The following is a 24,511-nucleotide window of genomic DNA, read 5'->3' on the forward strand; positions in this document are numbered from 1 at the left end:
TTCGGTGAGCAAATGAAGACCCTTTGAAGTCATATTGCATCGTACCCATTCCACGGGTTTCAACTACACAGGTTTAAGGTATTCTTCCTTCAGCTAAAACATGCATGTGGAACCTAGAGTATGATCAACCATGTGATCGGGAGACGTGTTCAAATATGTCTCAGTTTTCCTCCCCTGGTACTCGGGTGCAACATTCCAGATGCTTTACTAACACTCTCCCCACTTGGAGAGTCAGTCCCTTTAACATCCTGTTTGGCCCAGTTTGCAATTTCTGCGGAAGATGAACAGGAATAGCGAGAACCAATGAGAGGCTAGCTGGAGGTGTCTGGACGGGCAAATTTAACTCTCATTTCCCACCAGGAAGAGGAATTAACCAAAGACTCAGCAGGCCGGGCCGGAACCAGATTAGGGCCTGAAGCCATCCTGCGGTGTTGCGGCCAGGTCACAAGAAAGCGAGTTGAAGAAAGGAGCTCAGGAGCACTGTAATTCACAAACCTGCAGAGTTATAAATGACAGCTATCGTCCAAAAATAGACTGAAGTAAGGCTGCCAAGAGGACTTGAAAGCGGGGCAGAATTGCAGGAAACCGATTTCAGGAGGTAGACTGGAATTGCATTGAAAGCATAGGAAAAGAGGCAGAACGTCCACAATGATGCACTTGGCCAAAAAGGGCGTATGCGTTTTTTCCTGAATATATTCAGGAAAAAACGCATACGCCCTTTTTGGCCAACCAAGCAAGCTTGCAAAGGAAATCTGCACTACAATGAAGTCTCACTTCCCCCCGGTCAAAAGGGCCATCTGAAAAAAGTGTAAAATCCAGAAAGGCAACAGGCCATTGAGAACTGGGAGCCTTGTTATGCTGATGGGCGGTATGTAAATTGCCAACAGACACTTGGGAGAAGTGTATGGTGTTTCCTGAAACATCTAAAAAACAAAGCAACAGAACCTAGGGCACTTCCACTTATGGTCCTATAGCTTAGGGAAATTAAAATCAAAAAGACACAGCCACCCCAAAGTTTGGAACGGCTCTGTTTACAAGAACCTCGTTTACAGTACAAGTTCAACATCGCAGAAAGTGAAAAATGGATAAAGAAGTTGTGGTATTCACTTACAAAGCAATATCACTCAGCAATGAAATCTATGTCATCAGGCCCTTAGCAGCACAATGAGTGGATTCAGGTATGATGATTCTAACTGAAATAAGTCACACAGAAAAAGAAACATCATAAGATATCAGTAATACACGGAATGGAAACTTGGCTACACAGGAACTGAATTACAGAACAGAACAGGGTCTCAAATTTAGAAAAACAACTTATGCTTGCTTAAGGGTAAAGGTGAGTTGGGGTGCTGCATAAAACCAGAGATTGAAATGAGCACAGATAAAGTTCCTTAAGCCAAATATGGAATAGACAAGAGCTACTCCTTGCTCAATGAAATGGACTCAACACCGCATATTAAACGCCTAAGAATGTACCTGACTTGTAAGTATCTTAAAACCTACGGATTGCTATGTCTCCGAAAGAGAATCAAGCATGTGTACAGGGGCATAAACGCAGCAGTGATAGGATTGGAGAGGTTCGGTGAGCAAATGAAGACCCTTTGAAGTCATATTGCATGGTACCCATTCCACGGGTTTCAACTACCCAGGTTTAAGTTATTCTTCCTTCAGCTAAAACATGCATGTGGAACCCAAGTATGATCAACCATGTGAACGGGAGACGTGTTCAAATATGTCTCAGTTTTCCTCCCCTGGTACTCGGGTGCAACATTCCAGACGCTTTACTAACACTCTCCCCACTTGGAGAGTCAGCGCCTTAACCTCCTGTTTGGCCCAGTTTGCAATTTCTGCGGAAGATGAACAGGAATAGCGAGAACCAATGAGAGGCTAGCTGGAGGTGTCTGGACGGGCAAATTTAACTCTCATTTCCCACCAGGAAGAGGAATTAACCAAAGGCTCAGCGTGCCGTGCCGGAACCAGATTAGGGCCTGAAGCCATCCTGCGGTGTTGCGGCCAGCTCAAAAGAAAGCGAGTTGAAGAAAGGAGCTCAGGGGCACTGTAATTCACAAACCTGCAGAGTTATAAATGACAGCTATCGTCCAAAAATAGACTGAAGTAAGGCTGCCAAGAGGACTTGAAAGCGGGGCAGAATTGCAGGAAACCGATTTCAGGAGGTAGACTGGAATTGCATTGAAAGCATAGGAAAAGAGGCAGAACGTCCACAATGATGCACTTGGCCAAAAAGGGCGTATGCGTTTTTTCCTGAATATATTCAGGAAAAAACGCATACGCCCTTTTTGGCCAACCAAGCAAGCTTGCAAAGGAAATCTGCACTACAATGAAGTCTCACTTCCCCCCGGTCAAAAGGGCCATCTGAAAAAAGTGTAAAATCCAGAAAGGCAGGACAGGCCATGGAGAACTGGGAGCCTTGTTATGCTGATGGGCGGGATGTAAATTGCCAACAACCACTCGGGAGAAGTGTATGGTGTTTCCTGAAACATCTAAAAAACAAAGCAACAGAACCTAGGGCACTTCCACTTATGGTCCTATAGCTTAGGGAAATTAAAATCAAAAAGACACAGCCACCCCAAAGTTTGGAACGGCTCTGTTTACAAGAACCTCGTTTACAGTACAAGTTCAACATCGCAGAAAGTGAAAAATGGATAAAGAAGTTGTGGTATTTACTTACAAAGCAATATCACTCAGCAATGAAATCTGTGTCATCAGGCACTTAGCAGCACAATGAGTGGATTCAGGTATGATGATTCTAACTGAAATAAGTCACACAGAAAAGAAACATCATAAGATATCAGTAATACACGGAATGTAAACTTGGCTACACAGGAACTGAATTACAGAACAGAACAGGGACTCAAATTTAGAAAACCAACTTATGCTTGCTTAAGGGTAAAGGTGAGTTGGGGTGCTGCATAAAACCAGAGATTGAAATGAGCACAGATAAAGTTCCTTAAGTCAAATATGGAATAGACAAGAGCTACTCCTTGCTCAACGAAATGGACACAACACTGCATATTAAACGCATAAGAATGTACCTGACTAGTAAGTATCTTAAAACCTATGGATTGCTATGTCTCCGAAAGAGAATCAAGCATGTGTACAGGGGCATAAACGCAGCAGTGATAGGATTGGAGAGGTTCGGTGAGCAAATGAAGACCCGTTGAAGTCATATTGCATGGTACCCATTACACGGGTCTTAACTCTCCAGGTTTAAGGTATTCTTCCTTCAGCTAAAACATGCATGTGGAACCCAAGTATGATCAACCATGTGAACGGGAGACGTGTTCAAATATGTCTCAGTTTTCCTCCCCTGGTACTCGGGTGCAACATTCCAGACGCTTTACTAACTCTCTCCCCACTTGGAGAGTCAGCGCCTTTAACCTCCTGTTTGGCCCAGTTTGCAATTTCTGCGGAAGATGAACAGGAATAGTGAGAACCAATGAGAGGCTAGCTGGAGGTGTCTGGACGGGCAAATTTAACTCTCATTTCCCACCAGGAAGAGGAATTAACCAAAGGCTCAGCGTGCCGTGCCGGAACCAGATTAGGGCCTGAAGCCATCCTGCGGTGTTGCGGCCAGCTCAAAAGAAAGCGAGTTGAAGAAAGGAACTCAGGGGCACTGTAATTCACAAACCTGCAGAGTTATAAATGACAGCTATCGTCCAAAAATAGACTGAAGTAAGGCTGCCAAGAGGACTTGAAAGCGGGGCAGAATTGCAGGAAACCGATTTCAGGAGGTAGACTGGAATTGCATTGAAAGCATAGGAAAAGAGGCAGAACGTCCACAATGATGCACTTGTCCAAAAAGGGCGTATGCGTTTTTTCCTGAATATATTCAGGAAAAAACGCATACGCCCTTTTTGGCCAACCAAGCAAGCTTGCAAAGGAAATCTGCACTACAATGAAGTCTCACTTCCCCCCGGTCAAAAGGGCCATCTGAAAAAAGTGTAAAATCCAGAAAGGCAGGACAGGCCATGGAGAACTGGGAGCCTTGTTATGCTGATGGGCGGGATGTAAATTGCCAACAACCACTCGGGAGAAGTGTATGGTGTTTCCTGAAACATCTAAAAAACAAAGCAACAGAACCTAGGGCACTTCCACTTATGGTCCTATAGCTTAGGGAAATTAAAATCAAAAAGACACAGCCACCCCAAAGTTTGGAACGGCTCTGTTTACAAGAACCTCGTTTACAGTACAAGTTCAACATCGCAGAAAGTGAAAAATGGATAAAGAAGTTGTGGTATTTACTTACAAAGCAATATCACTCAGCAATGAAATCTGTGTCATCAGGCCCTTAGCAGCACAATGAGTGGATTCAGGTATGATGATTCTAACTGAAGTAAGTCACACAGAAAAAGAAACATCATAAGATATCAGTAATACACGGAATGTAAACTTGGCTACACAGGAACTGAATTACAGAACAGAACAGGGACTCAAATTTAGAAAACCAACTTATGCTTGCTTAAGGGTAAAGGTGAGTTGGGGTGCTGCATAAATCCAGAGATTGAAATGAGCACAGATAAAGTTCCTTAAGCCAAATATGGAATAGACAAGAGCTACTCCTTGCTCAACGAAATGGACTCAACACTGCATATTAAACGCCTAAGAATGTACCTGACTAGTAAGTATCTTAAAACCTATGGATTGCTATGTCTCCGAAAGAGAATCAAGCATGTGTACAGGGGCATAAACGCAGCAGTGATAGGATTGGAGAGGTTCGGTGAGCAAATGAAGACCCGTTGAAGTCATATTGCATGGTACCCATTACACGGGTCTTAACTCTCCAGGTTTAAGGTATTCTTCCTTCAGCTAAAACATGCATGTGGAACCCAAGTATGATCAACCATGTGAACGGGAGACGTGTTCAAATATGTCTCAGTTTTCCTCCCCTGGTACTCGGGTGCAACATTCCAGACGCTTTACTAACACTCTCCCCACTTGGAGAGTCAGTCCCTTTAACCTCCTGTTTGGCCCAGTTTGCAATTTCTGCGGAAGATGAACAGGAATAGCGAGAACCAATGAGAGGCTAGCTGGAGGTGTCTGGACGGGCAAATTTAACTCTCATTTCCCACCAGGAAGAGGAAATAACCAAAGGCTCAGCGTGCCATGCCGGAACCAGATTAGGGCCTGAAGCCATCCTGCGGTGTTGCGGCCAGGTCACAAGAAAGCGAGTTGAAGAAAGGAGCTCAGGGGCACTGTAATTCACAAACCTGCAGAGTTATAAATGACAGCTATCGTCCAAAAATAGACTGAAGTAAGGCTGCCAAGAGGACTTGAAAGCGGGGCAGAATTGCAGGAAACCGATTTCAGGAGGTAGACTGGAATTGCATTGAAAGCATAGGAAAAGAGGCAGAACGTCCACAATGATGCACTTGGCCAAAAAGGGCGTATGCGTTTTTTCCTGAATATATTCAGGAAAAAACGCATACGCCCTTTTTGGCCAACCAAGCAAGCTTGCAAAGGAAATCTGCACTACAATGAAGTCTCAATTCCCCCCGGTCAAAAGGGCCATCTGAAAAAAGTGTAAAATCCAGAAAGGCAGGACAGGTCATGGAGAACTGGGAGCCTTGTTATGCTGATGGGCGGGATGTAAATTGCTAACAACCACTAGGGAGAAGTGTATGGTGTTTCCTGAAACATCTAAAAAACAAAGCAACAGAGCCTAGGGCACTTCCACTTATGGTCCTATAGCTTAGGGAAATTAAAATCAAAAAGACACAGCCACCCCAAAGCTTGGGACACCTCCATTTACAAGAACCTCGTTTACCATACAAGTTCAATATCACAGAAAGTGAAAAATGGATAAAGAACTTGTGGTACTTACGTACAATGCAGTATCACTCAGCAATGAAATCTATGTCATCAGGCCCGTAGCAGCATAATGAGTGGATTCAGGTACGATGATTCTAACTGAAATAAGTCACACAGAAAAAGAAACATCATAAGATATCACTAATACACGGAATGTAAACTTGGCTACACAGGAACTGCATTCCAAAACAGAACAGTGTCTCAAATTTAGAAAACCAACTTATGCTTGCTTAAGGGGAAAGGTGAGTTGGGGTGCTGCATAAAACCAGAGATTGAAATGAGCACAGATAAAGTTTCTTAAGCCAAATATGGAATAGACAAGAGCTACTCCTTGCTCAAAGAAATGGACTCAACACCCCATATTAAACGCCTAAGAATGTACCTGACTAGTAAGTATCTTAAAACCTATGGATTGCTATGTCTCCAAAAGAGAATCAAGCGTGTGTACAGGGGCATAAACGCAGCAGTGATAGGATTGGAGAGGTTCGGTGAGCAAATGAAGACCCTTTGAAGTCATATTGCATGGTACCCATTACACGGGTCTCAACTCTCCAGGTTTAAGGTATTCTTCCTTCAGCTAAAACATGCATGTGGAACCCAGAGTATGATCAACCATGTGAACGGGAGACGTGTTCAAATATATCTCAGTTTTCGTACCCTGGTACTCGGGTGCAACATTCCAGACGCTTTACTAACACTCTCCCGACTTGGAGAGTCAGTCCCTTTAACCTCCTGTTTGGCCCAGTTTGCAATTTCTGCGGAAGATGAACAGGAATAGCGAGAACCAATGAGAGGCTAGCTGGAGGTGTCTGGACGGGCAAATTTAACTCTCATTACCCACCAGGAAGAGGAAATAACCAAAGGCTCAGCGTGCCGTGCCGAAACCAGATTAGGGCCTGAAGCCATCCTGCGGTGTTGCGGCCAGCTCAAAAGAAAGCGAGTTGAAGAAAGGAGCTCAGGGGCACTGTAATTCACAAACCTGCAGAGTTATAAATGACAGCTATCGTCCAAAAATAGACTAAAGTAAGGCTGCCAAGAGGACTTGAAAGCAGGGCAGAATTGCAGGAAACCGATTTCAGGAGGTAGACTGGAATTGCATTGAAAGCATAGGAAAAGAGGCAGAACGTCCACAATGATGCACTTGGCCAAAAAGGGCGTATGCGTTTTTTCCTGAATATATTCAGGAAAAAACGCATACGCACTTTTTGGCCAACCAAGCAAGCTTGCAAAGGAAATCTGCACTACAATGAAGTCTCAATTCCCCCCGGTCAAAAGGGCCATCTGAAAAAAGTGTAAAATCCAGAAAGGCAGGACAGGCCATGGAGAACTGGGAGCCTTGTTATGCTGATGGGCGGGATGTAAATTGCCAACAACCACTCGGGAGAAGTGTATGGTGTTTCCTGAAACATCTAAAAAACAAAGCAACAGAGCCTAGGGCACTTCCACTTATGGTCCTATAGCTTAGGGAAATTAAAATCAAAAAGACACAGCCACCCCAAAGTTTGGGACGCCTCCATTTACAAGAACCTCGTTTACCATACAAGTTCAATATCACAGAAAGTGAAAAATGGATAAAGAACTTGTGGTACTTTCGTACAATGCAGTTCACTCAGCAATGAAATCTATGTCATCAGGCCCGTAGCAGCATAATGAGTGGATTCAGGTACGATGATTCTAACTGAAATAAGTCACACAGAAAAAGAAACATCATAAGATATCACTAATACACGGAATGTAAACTTGGCTACACAGGAACTGAATTACAGAACAGAACAGGGTCTCAAATTTAGAAAACCAACTTATGCTTGCTTAAGGGGAAAGGTGAGTTGGGGTGCTGCATAAAACCAGAGATTGAAATGAGCACAGATAAAGTTCCTTAAGTCAAATATGGAATAGACAAGAGCTACTCCTTGCTCAACGAAATGGACTCAACACCGCATATTAAACGCCTAAGAATGTACCTGACTAGTAAGTATCTTAAAACCTATGGATTGCTATGTCTCCAAAAGAGAATCAAGCGTGTGTACAGGGGAATAAACGCAGCAGTGATAGGATTGGAGAGGTTCGTTGAGCAAATGAAGACCCTTTGAAGTCATATTGCATGGTACCCATTACACGGGTCTCAACTCTCCAGGTTTAAGGTATTCTTCCTTCAGCTAAAACATGCATGTGGAACCCAGAGTATGATCAACCATGTGAACGGGAGACGTGTTCAAATATATCTCAGTTTTCCTCCCCTGGTACTCGGGTGCAACATTCCAGACGCTTTACTAACACTCTCCCGACTTGGAGAGTCAGTCCCTTTAACCTCCTGTTTGGCCCAGTTTGCAATTTCTGCGGAAGATGAACAGGAATAGCGAGAACAAATGAGAGGCTAGCTGGAGGTGTCTGGACGGGCAAATTTAACTCTCATTTCCCACCAGGAAGAGGAATTAACCAAAGGCTCAGCATGCCGGGCCGGAACCAGATTAGGGCCTGAAGCCATCCTGCGGTGTTGCGGCCAGCTCAAAAGAAAGCGAGTTGAAGAAAGGAGCTCAGGGGCACTGTAATTCACAAACCTGCAGAGTTATAAATGACAGCTATCGTCCAAAAATAGACTGAAGTAAGGCTGCCAAGAGGACTTGAAAGCGGGGCAGAATTGCAGGAAACCGATTTCAGGAGGTAGACTGGAATTGCATTGAAAGCATAGGAAAAGAGGCAGAACGTCCACAATGATGCACTTGGCCAAAAAGGGCGTATGCGTTTTTTCCTGAATATATTCAGGAAAAAACGCATACGCCCTTTTTGGCCAACCAAGCAAGCTTGCAAAGGAAATCTGCACTACAATGAAGTCTCACTTCCCCCCGGTCAAAAGGGCCATCTGAAAAAAGTGTAAAATCCAGAAAGGCAACAGGCCATTGAGAACTGGGAGCCTTGTTATGCTGATGGGCGGGATGTAAATTGCCAACAGACACTCGGGAGAAGTGTATGGTGTTTCCTGAAACATCTAAAAAACAAAGCAACAGAGCCTAGGGCACTTCCACTTATGGTCCTATAGCTTAGGGAAATTAAAATCAAAAAGACACAGCCACCCCAAAGTTTGGAACGGCTCTGTTTACAAGAACCTCGTTTACAGTACAAGTTCAACATCGCAGAAAGTGAAAAATGGATAAAGAAGTTGTGGTATTCACTTACAAAGCAATATCACTCAGCAATGAAATCTATGTCATCAGGCCCTTAGCATCACAATGAGTGGATTCAGGTATGATGATTCTAACTGAAATAAGTCACACAGAAAAAGAAACATCATAAGATATCACTAATACACGGAATGTAAACTTGGCTACACAGGAACTGAATTACAGAACAGAACAGGGTCTCAAATTTAGAAAACCAACTTATGCTTGCTTAAGGGTAAAGGTGAGTTGGGGTGCTGCATAAAACCAGAGATTGAAATGAGCACAGATAAAGTTCCTTAAGCCAAATATGGAATAGACAAGAGCTACTCCTTGCTCAACGAAATGGACTCAACACCGCATATTAAACGCCTAAGAATGTACCTGACTAGTAAGTATCTTAAAACCTATGGATTGCTATGTCTCCGAAAGAGAATCAAGCATGTGTACAGGGGCATAAACGCAGCAGTGATAGGATTGGAGAGGTTCGGTGAGCAAATGAAGACCCTTTGAAGTCATATTGCATGGTACCCATTCCACGGGTTTCAACTACCCAGGTTTTAGGTATTCTTCCTTCAGCTAAAACATGCATGTGGAACCCAAGTATGATCAACCATGTGAACGGGAGACGTGTTCAAATATGTCTCAGTTTTCCTCCCCTGGTACTCGGGTGCAACATTCCAGACGCTTTACTAACACTCTCCCCACTTGGAGAGTCAGCGCCTTTAACCTCCTGTTTGGCCCAGTTTGCAATTTCTGCGGAAGATGAACAGGAATAGCGAGAACCAATGAGAGACTAGCTGGAGGTGTCTGGACGGGCAAATTTAACTCTCATTTCCCACCAGGAAGAGGAAATAACCAAAGGCTCAGCGTGCCGTACCGGAACCAGATTAGGGCCTGAAGCCATCCGGCGGTGTTGCGGCCAGTTCAAAAGAAAGCGAGTTGAACAAAGCAGCTCAGGGGCACTGTAATTCACAAACCTGCAGAGTTATAAATGACAGCTATCGTCCAAAAATAGACTGAAGTAAGGCTGCCAAGAGGACTTGAAAGCGGGGCAGAATTGCAGGAAACCGATTTCAGGAGGTAGACTGGAATTGCATTGAAAGCATAGGAAAAGAGGCAGAACGTCCACAATGATGCACTTGGCCAAAAAGGGCGTATGCGTTTTTTCCTGAATATATTCAGGAAAAAACGCATACGCCCTTTTTGGCCAACCAAGCAAGCTTGCAAAGGAAATCTGCACTACAATGAAGTCTCACTTCCCCCCGGTCAAAAGGGCCATCTGAAAAAAGTGTAAAATCCAGAAAGGCAGGACAGGCCATGGAGAACTGGGAGCCTTGTTATGCTGATGGGCGGGATGTAAATTGCCAACAACCACTCGGGAGAAGTGTATGGTGTTTCCTGAAACATCTAAAAAACAAAGCAACAGAACCTAGGGCACTTCCACTTATGGTCCTATAGCTTAGGGAAATTAAAATCAAAAAGACACAGCCACCCCAAAGTTTGGAACGGCTCTGTTTACAAGAACCACGTTTACAGTACAAGTTCAACATCGCAGAAAGTGAAAAATGGATAAAGAAGTTGTGGTATTTACTTACAAAGCAATATCACTCAGCAATGAAATCTGTGTCATCAGGCCCTTAGCAGCACAATGAGTGGATTCAGGTATGATGATTCTAACTGAAGTAAGTCACACAGAAAAAGAAACATCATAAGATATCAGTAATACACGGAATGTAAACTTGGCTACACAGGAACTGAATTACAGAACAGAACAGGGTCTCAAATTTAGAAAACCAACTTATGCTTGCTTAAGGGGAAAGGTGAGTTGGGGTGCTGCATAAAACCAGAGATTGAAATGAGCACAGATAAAGTTCCTTAAGTCAAATATGGAATAGACAAGAGCTACTCCTTGCTCAACGAAATGGACTCAACACCGCATATTAAACGCCTAAGAATGTACCTGACTAGTAAGTATCTTAAAAACCTATGGATTGCTATGTCTCCGAAAGAGAATCAAGCATGTGTACAGGGGCATAAACGCAGCAGTGATAGGATTGGAGAGGTTCGGTGAGCAAATGAAGACCCTTTGAAGTCATATTGCATGGTACCCATTACACGGGTCTGAACTCTCCAGGTTTAAGGTATTCTTCCTTCAGCTAAAACATGCATGTGGAACCCAAGTATGATCAACCATGTGAACGGGAGACGTGTTCAAATATGTCTCAGTTTTCCTCCCCTGGTACTCGGGTGCAACATTCCAGACGCTTTACTAACACTCTCCCCACTTGGAGAGTCAGCGCCTTTAACCTCCTGTTTGGCCCAGTTTGCAATTTCTGCGGAAGATGAACAGGAATAGCGAGAACCAATGAGAGACTAGCTGGAGGTGTCTGGACGGGCAAATTTAACTCTCATTTCCCACCAGGAAGAGGAATTAACCAAAGGCTCAGCATGCCGGGCCGGAACCAGATTAGGGCCTGAAGCCATCCGGCGGTGTTGCGGCCAGCTCAAAAGAAAGCGAGTTGAAGAAAGGAGCTCAGGGGCACTGTAATTCACAAACCTGCAGAGTTATAAATGACAGCTATCCTCCAAAAATAGACTGAAGTAAGGCTGCCAAGAGGACTTGAAAGCGGGGCAGAATTGCAGGAAACCGATTTCAGGAGGTAGACTGGAATTGCATTGAAAGCATAGGAAAAGAGGCAGAACGTCCACAATGATGCACTTGGCCAAAAAGGGCGTATGCGTTTTTTCCTGAATATATTCAGGAAAAAACGCATACGCCCTTTTTGGCCAACCAAGCAAGCTTGCAAAGGAAATCTGCACTACAATGAAGTCTCACTTCCCCCCGGTCAAAAGGGCCATCTGAAAAAAGTGTAAAATCCAGAAAGGCAGGACAGGCCATGGAGAACTGGGAGCCTTGTTATGCTGATGGGCGGGATGTAAATTGCCAACAACCACTGGGGAGAAGTGTATGGTGTTTCCTGAAACATCTAAAAAAGAAAGCAACAGAACCTAGGGCACTTCCACTTATGGTCCTATAGCTTAGGGAAATTAAAATCAAAAAGACACAGCCACCCCAAAGTTTGGAACGGCTCTGTTTACAAGAACCTCGTTTACAGTACAAGTTCAACATCGCAGAAAGTGAAAAATGGATAAAGAAGTTGTGGTATTTACTTACAAAGCAATATCACTCAGCAATGAAATCTGTGTCATCAGGCCCTTAGCAGCACAATGAGTGGATTCAGGTATGATGATTCTAACTGTAATAAGTCACACAGAAAAAGAAACATCATAAGATATCAGTAATACACGGAATGTAAACTTGGCTACACAGGAACTGAATTACAGAACAGAACAGGGTCTCAAATTTAGAAAACCAACTTATGCTTGCTTAAGGGGAAAGGTGAGTTGGGGTGCTGCATAAAACCAGAGATTGAAATGAGCACAGATAAAGTTCCTTAAGTCAAATATGGAATAGACAAGAGCTACTCCTTGCTCAACGAAATGGACTCAACACCGCATATTAAACGCCTAAGAATGTACCTGACTAGTAAGTATCGTAAAACCTATGGATTGCTATGTCTCCAAAAGAGAATCAAGCATGTGTACAGGGGCATAAACGCAGCAGTGATAGGATTGGAGAGGTTCGGTGAGCAAATGAAGACCCTTTGAAGTCATATTGCATGGTACCCATTACACGGGTCTCAACTCTCCAGGTTTAAGGTATTCTTCCTTCAGCTAAAACATGCATGTGGAACCCAAGTATGATCAACCATGTGAACGGGAGACGTGTTCAAATATGTCTCAGTTTTCCTCCCCTGGTACTCGGGTGCAACATTCCAGACGCTTTACTAACACTCTCCCCACTTGGAGAGTCAGTCCCTTTAACCTCCTGTTTGGCCCAGTTTGCAATTTCTGCGGAAGATGAACAGGAATAGCGAGAACCAATGAGAGGCTAGCTGGAGGTGTCTGGACGGGCAAATTTAACTCTCATTTCCCACCAGGAAGAGGAATTAACCAAAGGCTCAGCGTGCCGTGCCGGAACCAGATTAGGGCCTGAAGCCATCCTGCGGTGTTGCGGCCAGGTCAAAAGAAAGCGAGTTGAAGAAAGGAGCTCAGGGGCACTGTAATTCACAAACCTGCAGAGTTATAAATGACAGCTATCGTCCAAAAATAGACTGAAGTAAGGCTGCCAAGAGGACTTGAAAGCGGGGCAGAATTGCAGGAAACCGATTTCAGGAGGTAGACTGGAATTGCATTGAAAGCATAGGAAAAGAGGCAGAACGTCCACAATGATGCACTTGGCCAAGAAGGGCGTATGCGTTTTTTCCTGAATATATTCAGGAAAAAACGCATATGCCCTTTTTGGCCAACCAAGCAAGCTTGCAAAGGAAATCTGCACTACAATGAAGTCTCACTTCCCCCCGGTCAAAAGGGCCATCTGAAAAAAGTGTAAAATCCAGAAAGGCAACAGGCCATTGAGAACTGGGAGCCTTGTTATGCTGATGGGCGGGATGTAAATTGCCAACAGACACTTGGGAGAAGTGTATGGTGTTTCCTGAAACATCTAAAAAACAAAGCAACAGAGCCTAGGGCACTTCCACTTATGGTCCTATAGCTTAGGGAAATTAAAATCTAAAAGACACAGCCACCCCAAAGTTTGGGACGCCTCCGTTTACAAGAACCTCGTTTACCATACAAGTTCAACATCGCAGAAAGTGAAAAATGGATAAAGAAGTTGTGGTATTTACTTACAAAGCAATATCACTCAGCAATGAAATCTGTGTCATCAGGCCCGTAGCAGCACAATGAGTGGATTCAGGTATGATGATTCTAACTGAAATAAGTCACACAGAAAAGAAACATCATAAGATATCAGTAATACACGGAATGTAAACTTGGCTACACAGGAACTGAATTACAGAACAGAACAGGGTCTCAAATTTAGAAAACCAACTTATGCTTGCTTAAGGGTAAAGGTGAGTTGGGGTGCTGCATAAAACCAGAGATTGAAATGAGCACAGATAAAGTTCCTTAAGTCAAATATGGAATAGACAAGAGCTACTCCTTGCTCAACGAAATGGACTCAACACCGCATATTAAACGCCTAAGAATGTACCTGACTAGTAAGTATCGGAAAACCTATGGATTGCTATGTCTCCAAAAGAGAATCAAGCATGTGTACAGGGGCATAAACGCAGCAGTGATAGGATTGGAGAGGTTCGGTGAGCAAATGAAGACCCTTTGAAGTCATATTGCATGGTACGCATTACACGGGTCTCAACTCTCCAGGTTTAAGGTATTCTTCCTTCAGCTAAAACATGCATGTGGAACCCAGAGTATGATCAACCATGTGATCGGGAGACGTGTTCAAATATGTCTCAGTTTTCCTCCCCTGGTACTCGGGTGCAACATTCCAGACGCTTTACTAACACTCTCCCGACTTGGAGAGTCAGCGCCTTTAACCTCCTGTTTGGCCCAGTTTGCAATTTCTGCGGAAGATGAACAGGAATAGCGAGAACCAATGAGAGACTAGCTGGAGGTGTCTGGACGGGCAAATTTAACTCTCATTTCCCACCAGGAAGAGGAAATAACCAAAGGCTCAGCGTGCCGTACCGGAACCAGATTAGGGCCTGAAGCCATCCTGCGGTGTTGCGGCCAGGTCACAAGAAAGCGAGTTGAAGAAAGGAGCTCAGGGGCACTGTAATTCACAAACCTGCAGAGTTATAAATGACAGCTATCGTCCAAAAATAGACTGAAGTAAGGCTGCCAAGAGGACTTGAAAGCGGGGCAGAATTGCAGGAAACCGATTTCAGGAGGTAGATTGGAATTGCATTGAAAGCATAGGAAAAGAGGCAGAACGTCCACAATGATGCACTTGGCCAAAAAGGGCGTATGCGTTTTTTCCTGAATATATTCAGGAAAAAACGCATACGCCCTTTTTGGCCAACCAAGCAAGCTTGCAAAGGAAATCTGCACTACAATGATGTCTCACTTCCCCCCGGTCAAAAGGGCCATCTGAAAAAAGTGTAAAATCCAGAAAGGCAGGACAGGCCATGGAGAACTGGGAGCCTTGTTATGCTGATGGGTGGGATGTAAATTGCCAACAGACACTCGGGAGAAGTGTATGGTGTTTCCTGAAACATCTAAAAAACAAAGCAACAGAACCTAGGGCACTTCCACTTATGGTCCTATAGCTTAGGGAAATTAAAATCAAAAAGACACAGCCACCCCAAAGTTTGGAACGGCTCTGTTTACAAGAACCTCGTTTACAGTACAAGTTCAACATCGCAGAAAGTGAAAACTGGATAAAGAAGTTGTGGTATTTACTTACAAAGCAATATCACTCAGCAATGAAATCTGTGTAATCAGGCCCTTAGCAGCACAATGAGTGGATTCAGGTATGATGATTCTAACTGAAGTAAGTCACACAGAAAAAGAAACATCATAAGATATCAGTAATACACGGAATGTAAACTTGGCTACACAGGAACTGAATTACAGAACAGAACAGGGTCTCAAATTTAGAAAACCAACTTATGCTTGCTTAAGGGGAAAGGTGAGTTGGGGTGCTGCATAAAACCAGAGATTGAAATGAGCACAGATAAAGTTCCTTAAGCCAAATATGGAATAGACAAGAGCTACTCCTTGCTCAACGAAATGGACTCAACACCCCATATTAAACGCCTAAGAATGTACCTGACTAGTAAGTATCTTAAAACCTATGGATTGCTATGTCTCCGAAAGAGAATCAAGCGTGTGTACAGGGGCATAAACGCAGCAGTGATAGGATTGGAGATGTTCGGTGAGCAAATGAAGACCCTTTGAAGTCATATTGCATGATACGCATTACACGGGTCTCAACTCTCCAGGTTTAAGGTATTCTTCCTTCAGCTAAAACATGCATGTGGAACCTAGAGTATGATCAACCATGTGATCGGGAGACGTGTTCAAATATGTCTCAGTTTTCCTCCCCTGGTACTCGGGTGCAACATTCCAGACGCTTTACTAACACTCTCCCCACTTGGAGAGTCAGTCCCTTTAACCTCCTGTTTGGCCCAGTTTGCAATTTCTGCGGAAGATGAACAGGAATAGCGAGAACCAATGAGAGGCTAGCTGGAGGTGTCTGGACGGGCAAATTTAACTCTCATTTCCCACCAGGAAGAGGAATTAACCAAAGGCTCAGCGTGCCGTGCCGGAACCAGATTAGGGCCTGAAGCCATCCTGCGGTGTTGCGGCCAGGTCAAAAGAAAGCGAGTTGAAGAAAGGAGCTCAGGGGCACTGTAATTCACAAACCTGCAGAGTTATAAATGACAGCTATCGTCCAAAAATAGACTGAAGTAAGGCTGCCAAGAGGACTTGAAAGCGGGGCAGAATTGCAGGAAACCGATTTCAGGAGGTAGACTGGAATTGCATTGAAAGCATAGGAAAAGAGGCAGAACGTCCACAATGATGCACTTGGCCAAGAAGGGCGTATGCGTTTTTTCCTGAATATATTCAGGAAAAAACGCATATGCCCTTTTTGGCCAACCAAGCAAGCTTGCAAAGGAAATCTGCACTACAATGAAGTCTCACTTCCCCCCGGTCAAAAGGGCCATCTGAAAAAAGTGTAAAATCCAGAAAGGCAACAGGCCATTGAGAACTGGGAGCCTTGTTATGCTGATGGGCGGGATGTAAATTGCCAACAGACACTTGGGAGAAGTGTATGGTGTTTCCTGAAACATCTAAAAAACAAAGCAACAGAGCCTAGGGCACTTCCACTTATGGTCCTATAGCTTAGGGAAATTAAAATCTAAAAGACACAGCCACCCCAAAGTTTGGGACGCCTCCGTTTACAAGAACCTCGTTTACCATACAAGTTCAACATCGCAGAAAGTGAAAAATGGATAAAGAAGTTGTGGTATTTACTTACAAAGCAATATCACTCAGCAATGAAATCTGTGTCATCAGGCCCGTAGCAGCACAATGAGTGGATTCAGGTATGATGATTCTAACTGAAATAAGTCACACAGAAAAGAAACATCATAAGATATCAGTAATACACGGAATGTAAACTTGGCTACACAGGAACTGAATTACAGAACAGAACAGGGTCTCAAATTTAGAAAACCAACTTATGCTTGCTTAAGGGTAAAGGTGAGTTGGGGTGCTGCATAAAACCAGAGATTGAAATGAGCACAGATAAAGTTCCTTAAGTCAAATATGGAATAGACAAGAGCTACTCCTTGCTCAACGAAATGGACTCAACACCGCATATTAAACGCCTAAGAATGTACCTGACTAGTAAGTATCGGAAAACCTATGGATTGCTATGTCTCCAAAAGAGAATCAAGCATGTGTACAGGGGCATAAACGCAGCAGTGATAGGATTGGAGAGGTTCGGTGAGCAAATGAAGACCCTTTGAAGTCATATTGCATGGTACGCATTACACGGGTCTCAACTCTCCAGGTTTAAGGTATTCTTCCTTCAGCTAAAACATGCATGTGGAACCCAGAGTATGATCAACCATGTGATCGGGAGACGTGTTCAAATATGTCTCAGTTTTCCTCCCCTGGTACTCGGGTGCAACATTCCAGACGCTTTACTAACACTCTCCCGACTTGGAGAGTCAGCGCCTTTAACCTCCTGTTTGGCCCAGTTTGCAATTTCTGCGGAAGATGAACAGGAATAGCGAGAACCAATGAGAGACTAGCTGGAGGTGTCTGGACGGGCAAATTTAACTCTCATTTCCCACCAGGAAGAGGAAATAACCAAAGGCTCAGCGTGCCGTACCGGAACCAGATTAGGGCCTGAAGCCATCCTGCGGTGTTGCGGCCAGGTCACAAGAAAGCGAGTTGAAGAAAGGAGCTCAGGGGCACTGTAATTCACAAACCTGCAGAGTTATAAATGACAGCTATCGTCCAAAAATAGACTGAAGTAAGGCTGCCAAGAGGACTTGAAAGCGGGGCAGAATTGCAGGAAACCGATTTCAGGAGGTAGATTGGAATTGCATTGAAAGCATAGGAAAAGAGGCAGAACGTCCACAATGATGCACTTGGCCAAAAAGGGCGTATGCGTTTTTTCCTGAATATATTCAGGAAAAAACGCATACGCCCTTTTTGGCCAACCAAGCAAGCTTGCAAAGGAAATCTGCACTACAATGATGTCTCACTTCCCCCCGGTCAAAAGGGCCATCTGAAAAAAGTGTAAAATCCAGAAAGGCAGGACAGGCCATGGAGAACTGGGAGCCTTGTTATGCTGATGGGTGGGATGTAAATTGCCAACAGACACTCGGGAGAAGTGTATGGTGTTTCCTGAAACATCTAAAAAACAAAGCAACAGAACCTAGGGCACTTCCACTTATGGTCCTATAGCTTAGGGAAATTAAAATCAAAAAGACACAGCCACCCCAAAGTTTGGAACGGCTCTGTTTACAAGAACCTCGTTTACAGTACAAGTTCAACATCGCAGAAAGTGAAAACTGGATAAAGAAGTTGTGGTATTTACTTACAAAGCAATATCACTCAGCAATGAAATCTGTGTCATCAGGCCCTTAGCAGCACAATGAGTGGATTCAGGTATGATGATTCTAACTGAAGTAAGTCACACAGAAAAAGAAACATCATAAGATATCAGTAATACACGGAATGTAAACTTGGCTACACAGGAACTGAATTACAGAACAGAACAGGGTCTCAAATTTAGAAAACCAACTTATGCTTGCTTAAGGGGAAAGGTGAGTTGGGGTGCTGCATAAAACCAGAGATTGAAATGAGCACAGATAAAGTTCCTTAAGCCAAATATGGAATAGACAAGAGCTACTCCTTGCTCAACAAAATGGACTCAACACCGCATATTAAACGCCTAAGAATGTACCTGACTAGTAATTATCGTAAAACCTATGGATTGCTATGTCTCCGAAAGAGAATCAAGCATGTGTACAGGGGCATAAACGCAGCAGTGATAGGATTGGAGAGGTTCGGTGAGCAAATGAAGACCCTTTGAAGTCATATTGCATGGTACCCATTACACGGGTCTCAACTCTCCAGGTTTAAGGTATTCTTCCTTCAGCTAAAACATGCATGTGGAACCCAAGTATGATCAACCATGTGAACGGGAGACGTGTTCAAATATGTCTCAGTTTTCCTCCCCTGGTACTCGGGTGCAACATTCCAGACGCTTTACTAACACTCTCCCCACTTGGAGAGTCAGCGCCTTTAACCTCCTGTTTGGCCCAGTTTGCAATTTCTGCGGAAGATGAACAGGAATAGCGAGAACCAATGAGAGGCTAGCTGGAGGTGTCTGGACGGGCAAATTTAACTCTCATTTCCCACCAGGAAGAGGAAATAACCAAAGGCTCAGCGTGCCGTCCCGGAACCAGATTAGGGCCTGAAGCCATCCTGCGGTGTTGCGGCCAGCTCAAAAGAAAGCGAGTTGAAGAAAGGAGCTCAGGGGCACTGTAATTCACAAACCTGCAGAGTTATAAATGACAGCTATCGTCCAAAAATAGACTGAAGTAAGGCTGCCAAGAGGACTTGAAAGCGGGGCAGAATTGCAGGAAACCGATTTCAGGAGGTAGACTGGAATTGCATTGAAAGCATAGGAAAAGAGGCAGAACGTCCACAATGATGCACTTGGCCAAAAAGGGCGTATGCGTTTTTTCCTGAATATATTCAGGAAAAAACGCATACGCCCTTTTTGGCCAACCAAGCAAGCTTGCAAAGGAAATCTGCACTACAATGAAGTCTCACTACCCCCCGGTCAAAAGGGCCATCTGAAAAAAGTGTAAAATCCAGAAAGGCAGGACAAGCCATGGAGAACTGGGAGCCTTGTTATGCTGATGGGCGGGATGTAAATTGCCAACAACCACTCGGGAGAAGTGTATGGTGTTTCCTGAAACATGTAAAAAACAAAGCAACAGAACCTAGGGCACTTCCACTTATGGTCCTATAGCTTAGGGAAATTAAAATCAAAAAGACACAGCCACCCCAAAGTTTGGAACGGCTCTGTTTACAAGAACCTCATTTACAGTACAAGTTCAACATCGCAGAAAGTGAAAAATGGATAAAGAAGTTGTGGTATTTACTTACAAAGCAATATCACTCAGCAATGAAATCTGTGTCATCAGGCCCTTAGCAGCACAATGAGTGGATTCAGGTATGATGATTCTAACTGAAGTAAGTCACAGAAAAAGAAACATCATAAGATATCAGTAATACACGGAATGTAAACTTGGCTACACAGGAACTGAATTACAGAACAGAACAGGGTCTCAAATTTAGAAAACCAACTTATGCTTGCTTAAGGGGAAAGGTGAGTTGGGGTGCTGCATAAAACCAGAGATTGAAATGAGCACAGATAAAGTTCCTTAAGCCAAATATGGAATAGACAAGAGCTACTCCTTGCTCAACGAAATGGACTCAACACCGCATATTAAACGCCTAAGAATGTACCTGACTAGTAAGTATCTTAAAACCTATGGATTGCTATGTCTCCGAAAGAGAATCAAGCGTGTGTACAGGGGCATAAACGCAGCAGTGATAGGATTGGAGAGGTTCGGTGAGCAAATGAAGACCCTTTGAAGTCATATTGCATGGTACGCATTACACGGGTCTCAACTCTCCAGGTTTAAGGTATTCTTCCTTCAGCTAAAACATGCATGTGGAACCTAGAGTATGATCAACCATGTGATCGGGAGACGTGTTCAAATATGTCTCAGTTTTCCTCCCCTGGTACTCGGGTGCAACATTCCAGACGCTTTACTAACACTCTCCCGACTTGGAGAGTCAGTCCCTTTAACCTCCTGTTTGGCCCAGTTTGCAATTTCTGCGGAAGATGAACAGGAATAGCGAGAACCAATGAGAGACTAGCTGGAGGTGTCTGGACGGGCAAATTTAACTCTCATTTCCCACCAGGAAGAGGAATTAACCAAAGGCTCAGCATGCCGGGCCGGAACCAGATTAGGGCCTGAAGCCATCCTGCGGTGTTGCGGCCAGGTCACAAGAAAGCGAGTTGAAGAAAGGAGCTCAGGGGCACTGTAATTCACAAACCTGCAGAGTTATAAATGACAGCTATCGTCCAAAAATAGACTGAAGTAAGGCTGCCAAGAGGACTTGAAAGCGGGGCAGAATTGCAGGAAACCGATTTCAGGAGGTAGACTGGAATTGCATTGAAAGCATAGGAAAAGAGGCAGAACGTCCACAATGATGCACTTGGCCAAAAAGGGCGTATGCGTTTTTTCCTGAATATATTCAGGAAAAAACGCATACGCCCTTTTTGGCCAACCAAGCAAGCTTGCAAAGGAAATCTGCACTACAATGAAGTCTCACTTCCCCCTGGTCAAAAGGGCCATCTGAAAAAAGTGTAAAATCCAGAAAGACAAGACAGGCCATGGAGAACTGGGAGCCTTGTTATGCTGATGGGCGGGATGTAAATTGCCAACAACCACTCGGGAGAAGTGTATGGTGTTTCCTGAAACATGTAAAAAACAAAGCAACAGAACCTAGGGCACTTCCACTTATGGTCCTATAGCTTAGGGAAATTAAAATCAAAAAGACACAGCCACCCCAAAGTTTGGAACGGATCTGTTTACAAGAACCTCGTTTACAGTACAAGTTCAACATCGCAGAAAGTGAAAAATGGATAAAGAAGTTGTGGTATTTACTTACAAAGCAATATCACTCAGCAATGAAATCTGTGTCATCAGGCCCTTAGCAGCACAATGAGTGGATTCAAGTACGATGATTCTAACTGAAATAAGTCACACAGAAAAAGAAACATCATAAGATATCACTAATACACGGAATGTAAACTTGGCTACACAGGAACTGAATTCCAAAACAGAACAGGGTCTCAAATTTAGAAAACCAACTTATGCTTGCTTAAGGGGAAAGGTGAGTTGGGGTGCTGCATAAAACCAGAGATTGAAATGAGCACAGATAAAGTTCCTTAAGCCAAATATGGAATAGACAAGAGCTACTCCTTGCTCAACGAAATGGACTCAACACCCCATATTAAACGCCTAAGAATGTACCTGACTAGTAAGTATCTTAAAACCTATGGATTGCTATGTCTCCAAAAGAGAATCAAGCGTGTGTACAGGGGCATAAACGCAGCAGTGATAGGATTGGAGCGGTTCGGTGAGCAAATGAAGACCCTTTGAAGTCATATTGCATGGTACCCATTACACGGGTCTCAACTCTCCAGGTTTAAGGTATTCTTCCTTCAGCTAAAACATGCATGTGGAACCCAAGTATGATCAACCATGTGAACGGGAGACGTGTTCAAATATGTCTCAGTTTTCCTCCCCTGGTACTCGGGTGCAACATTCCAGACGCTTTACTAACACTCTCCCCACTTGGAGAGTCAGCGCCTTTAACCTCCTGTTTGGCCCAGTTTGCAATTTCTGCGGAAGATGAACAGGAATAGCGAGAACCAATGAGAGACTAGCTGGAGGTGTCTGGACGGGCAAATTTAACTCTCATTTCCCACCAGGAAGAGGAATTAACCAAAGGCTCAGCGTGCCGTGCCGGAACCTCATTAGGGCCTGAAGCCATCCTGCGGTGTTGCGGCCAGGTCACAAGAAAGCGAGTTGAGGAAAGGAGCTCAGGGGTACTGTAATTCACAAACCTGCAGAGTTATAAATGACAGCTATCGTCCAAAAATAGACTGAAGTAAGGCTGCCAAGAGGACTTGAAAGCGGGGCAGAATTGCAGGAAACCGATTTCAGGAGGTAGACTGGAATTGCATTGAAAGCGTAGGAAAAGAGGCAGAACGTCCACAATGATGCACTTGGCCAAAAAGGGCATATGCGTTTTTTCCTGAATATATTCAGGAAAAAACGCATACGCCCTTTTTGGCCAACCAAGCAAGCTTGCAAAGGAAATCTGCACTACAATGAAGTCTCACTTCCCCCCGGTCAAAAGGGCCATCTGAAAAAAGTGTAAAATCCAGAAAGACAAGACAGGCCATGGAGAACTGGGAGCCTTGTTATGCTGAAGGGCGGGATGTAAATTGCCAACAACCACTCCGGAGAAGTGTATGGTGTTTCCTGAAACATGTAAAAAACAAAGCAACAGAACCTACGGCACTTCCACTTATGGTCCTATAGCTTAGGGAAATTAAAATCAAAAAGACACAGCCACCCCAAAGTTTGGAACGGATCTGTTTACAAGAACCTCGTTTACAGTACAAGTTCAACATCGCAGAAAGTGAAAAATGGATAAAGAAGTTGTGGTATTTACTTACAAAGCAATATCACTCAGCAATGAAATCTGTGTCATCAGGCCCTTAGCAGCACAATGAGTGGATTCAGGTATGATGATTCTAACTGAAGTAAGTCACACAGAAAAAGAAACATCATAAGATATCAGTAATACACGGAATGGAAACTTGGCTACACAGGAACTACATTCCAAAACAGAACAGGGTCTCAAATTTAGAAAACCAACTTATGCTTGCTTAAGGGGAAAGGTGAGTTGGGGTGCTGCATAAAACCAGAGATTGAAATGAGCACAGATAAAGTTCCTTAAGTCAAATATGGAATAGACAAGAGCTACTCCTTGCTCAACGAAATGGACTCAACACCGCATATTAAACGCCTAAGAATGTACCTGACTAGTAAGTATCGGAAAACCTATGGATTGCTATGTCTCCAAAAGAGAATCAAGCATGTGTACAGGGGCATAAACGCAGCAGTGATAGGATTGGAGAGGTTCGGTGAGCAAATGAAGACCCTTTGAAGTCATATTGCATGGTACGCATTACACGGGTCTCAACTCTCCAGGTTTAAGGTATTCTTCCTTCAGCTAAAACATGCATGTGGAACCTAGAGTATGATCAACCATGTGATCGGGAGACGTGTTCAAATATGTCTCAGTTTTCCTCCCCTGGTACTCGGGTGCAACATTCCAGACGCTTTACTAACACTCTCCCGACTTGGAGAGTCAGTCCCTTTAACCTCCTGTTTGGCCCAGTTTGCAATTTCTGCGGAAGATGAACAGGAATAGCGAGAACCAATGAGAGACTAGCTGGAGGTGTCTGGACGGGTAAATTTAACTCTCATTTCCCACCAGGAAGAGGAATTAACCAAAGGCTCAGCATGCCGGGCCGGAACCAGATTAGGGCCTGAAGCCATCCTGCGGTGTTGCGGCCAGGTCACAAGAAAGCGAGTTGAAGAAAGGAGCTCAGGGGCACTGTAATTCACAAACTTGCAGACTTATAAATGACAGCTATCGTCCAAAAATAGACTGAAGTAAGGCTGCCAAGAGGACTTGAAAGCGGGGCAGAATTGCAGGAAACCGATTTCAGGAGGTAGACTGGAATTGCATTGAAAGCATAGGAAAAGAGGCAGAACGTCCACAATGATGCACTTGGCCAAAAAGGGCGTATGCGTTTTTTCCTGAATATATTCAGGAAAAAACGCATACGCCCTTTTTGGCCAACCAAGCAAGCTTGCAAAGGAAATCTGCACTACAATGAAGTCTCACTTCCCCCCGGTCAAAAGGGCCATCTGAAAAAAGTGTAAAATCCAGAAAGGCAGGACAGG

At 44.0% G+C, this 24,511-nt stretch overlaps 1 long non-coding RNA gene across 8 annotated transcripts in view; it reads right to left on the reverse strand.

The window, feature by feature from the left end:
* LOC307181487 overlaps positions 1 to 24,511 on the reverse strand; it is a 501,935-nt gene that overhangs the window by 254,598 nt on the left and 222,826 nt on the right. Inside the window, exons 3-4 of one of the 8 annotated variants that reach the window (XR_013826888.1) lie at positions 16,897 to 16,978; positions 13,807 to 13,821 (exon numbers count right to left, since the gene is read on the reverse strand). The exons of the other annotated variants lie outside the window; for them this stretch is intronic. This is a non-coding gene — a long non-coding RNA (uncharacterized lncRNA). Of the gene's footprint in view, positions 1 to 13,806; positions 13,822 to 16,896; positions 16,979 to 24,511 lie in introns of those variants that run through there. 8 annotated transcript variants of the gene reach the window in all.

This window comes from Stenella coeruleoalba, assembly GCF_951394435.1.
Source record: "Stenella coeruleoalba genome assembly, contig: scaffold_88, whole genome shotgun sequence".
Classification (NCBI taxonomy): domain Eukaryota; kingdom Metazoa; phylum Chordata; class Mammalia; order Artiodactyla; family Delphinidae; genus Stenella; species Stenella coeruleoalba.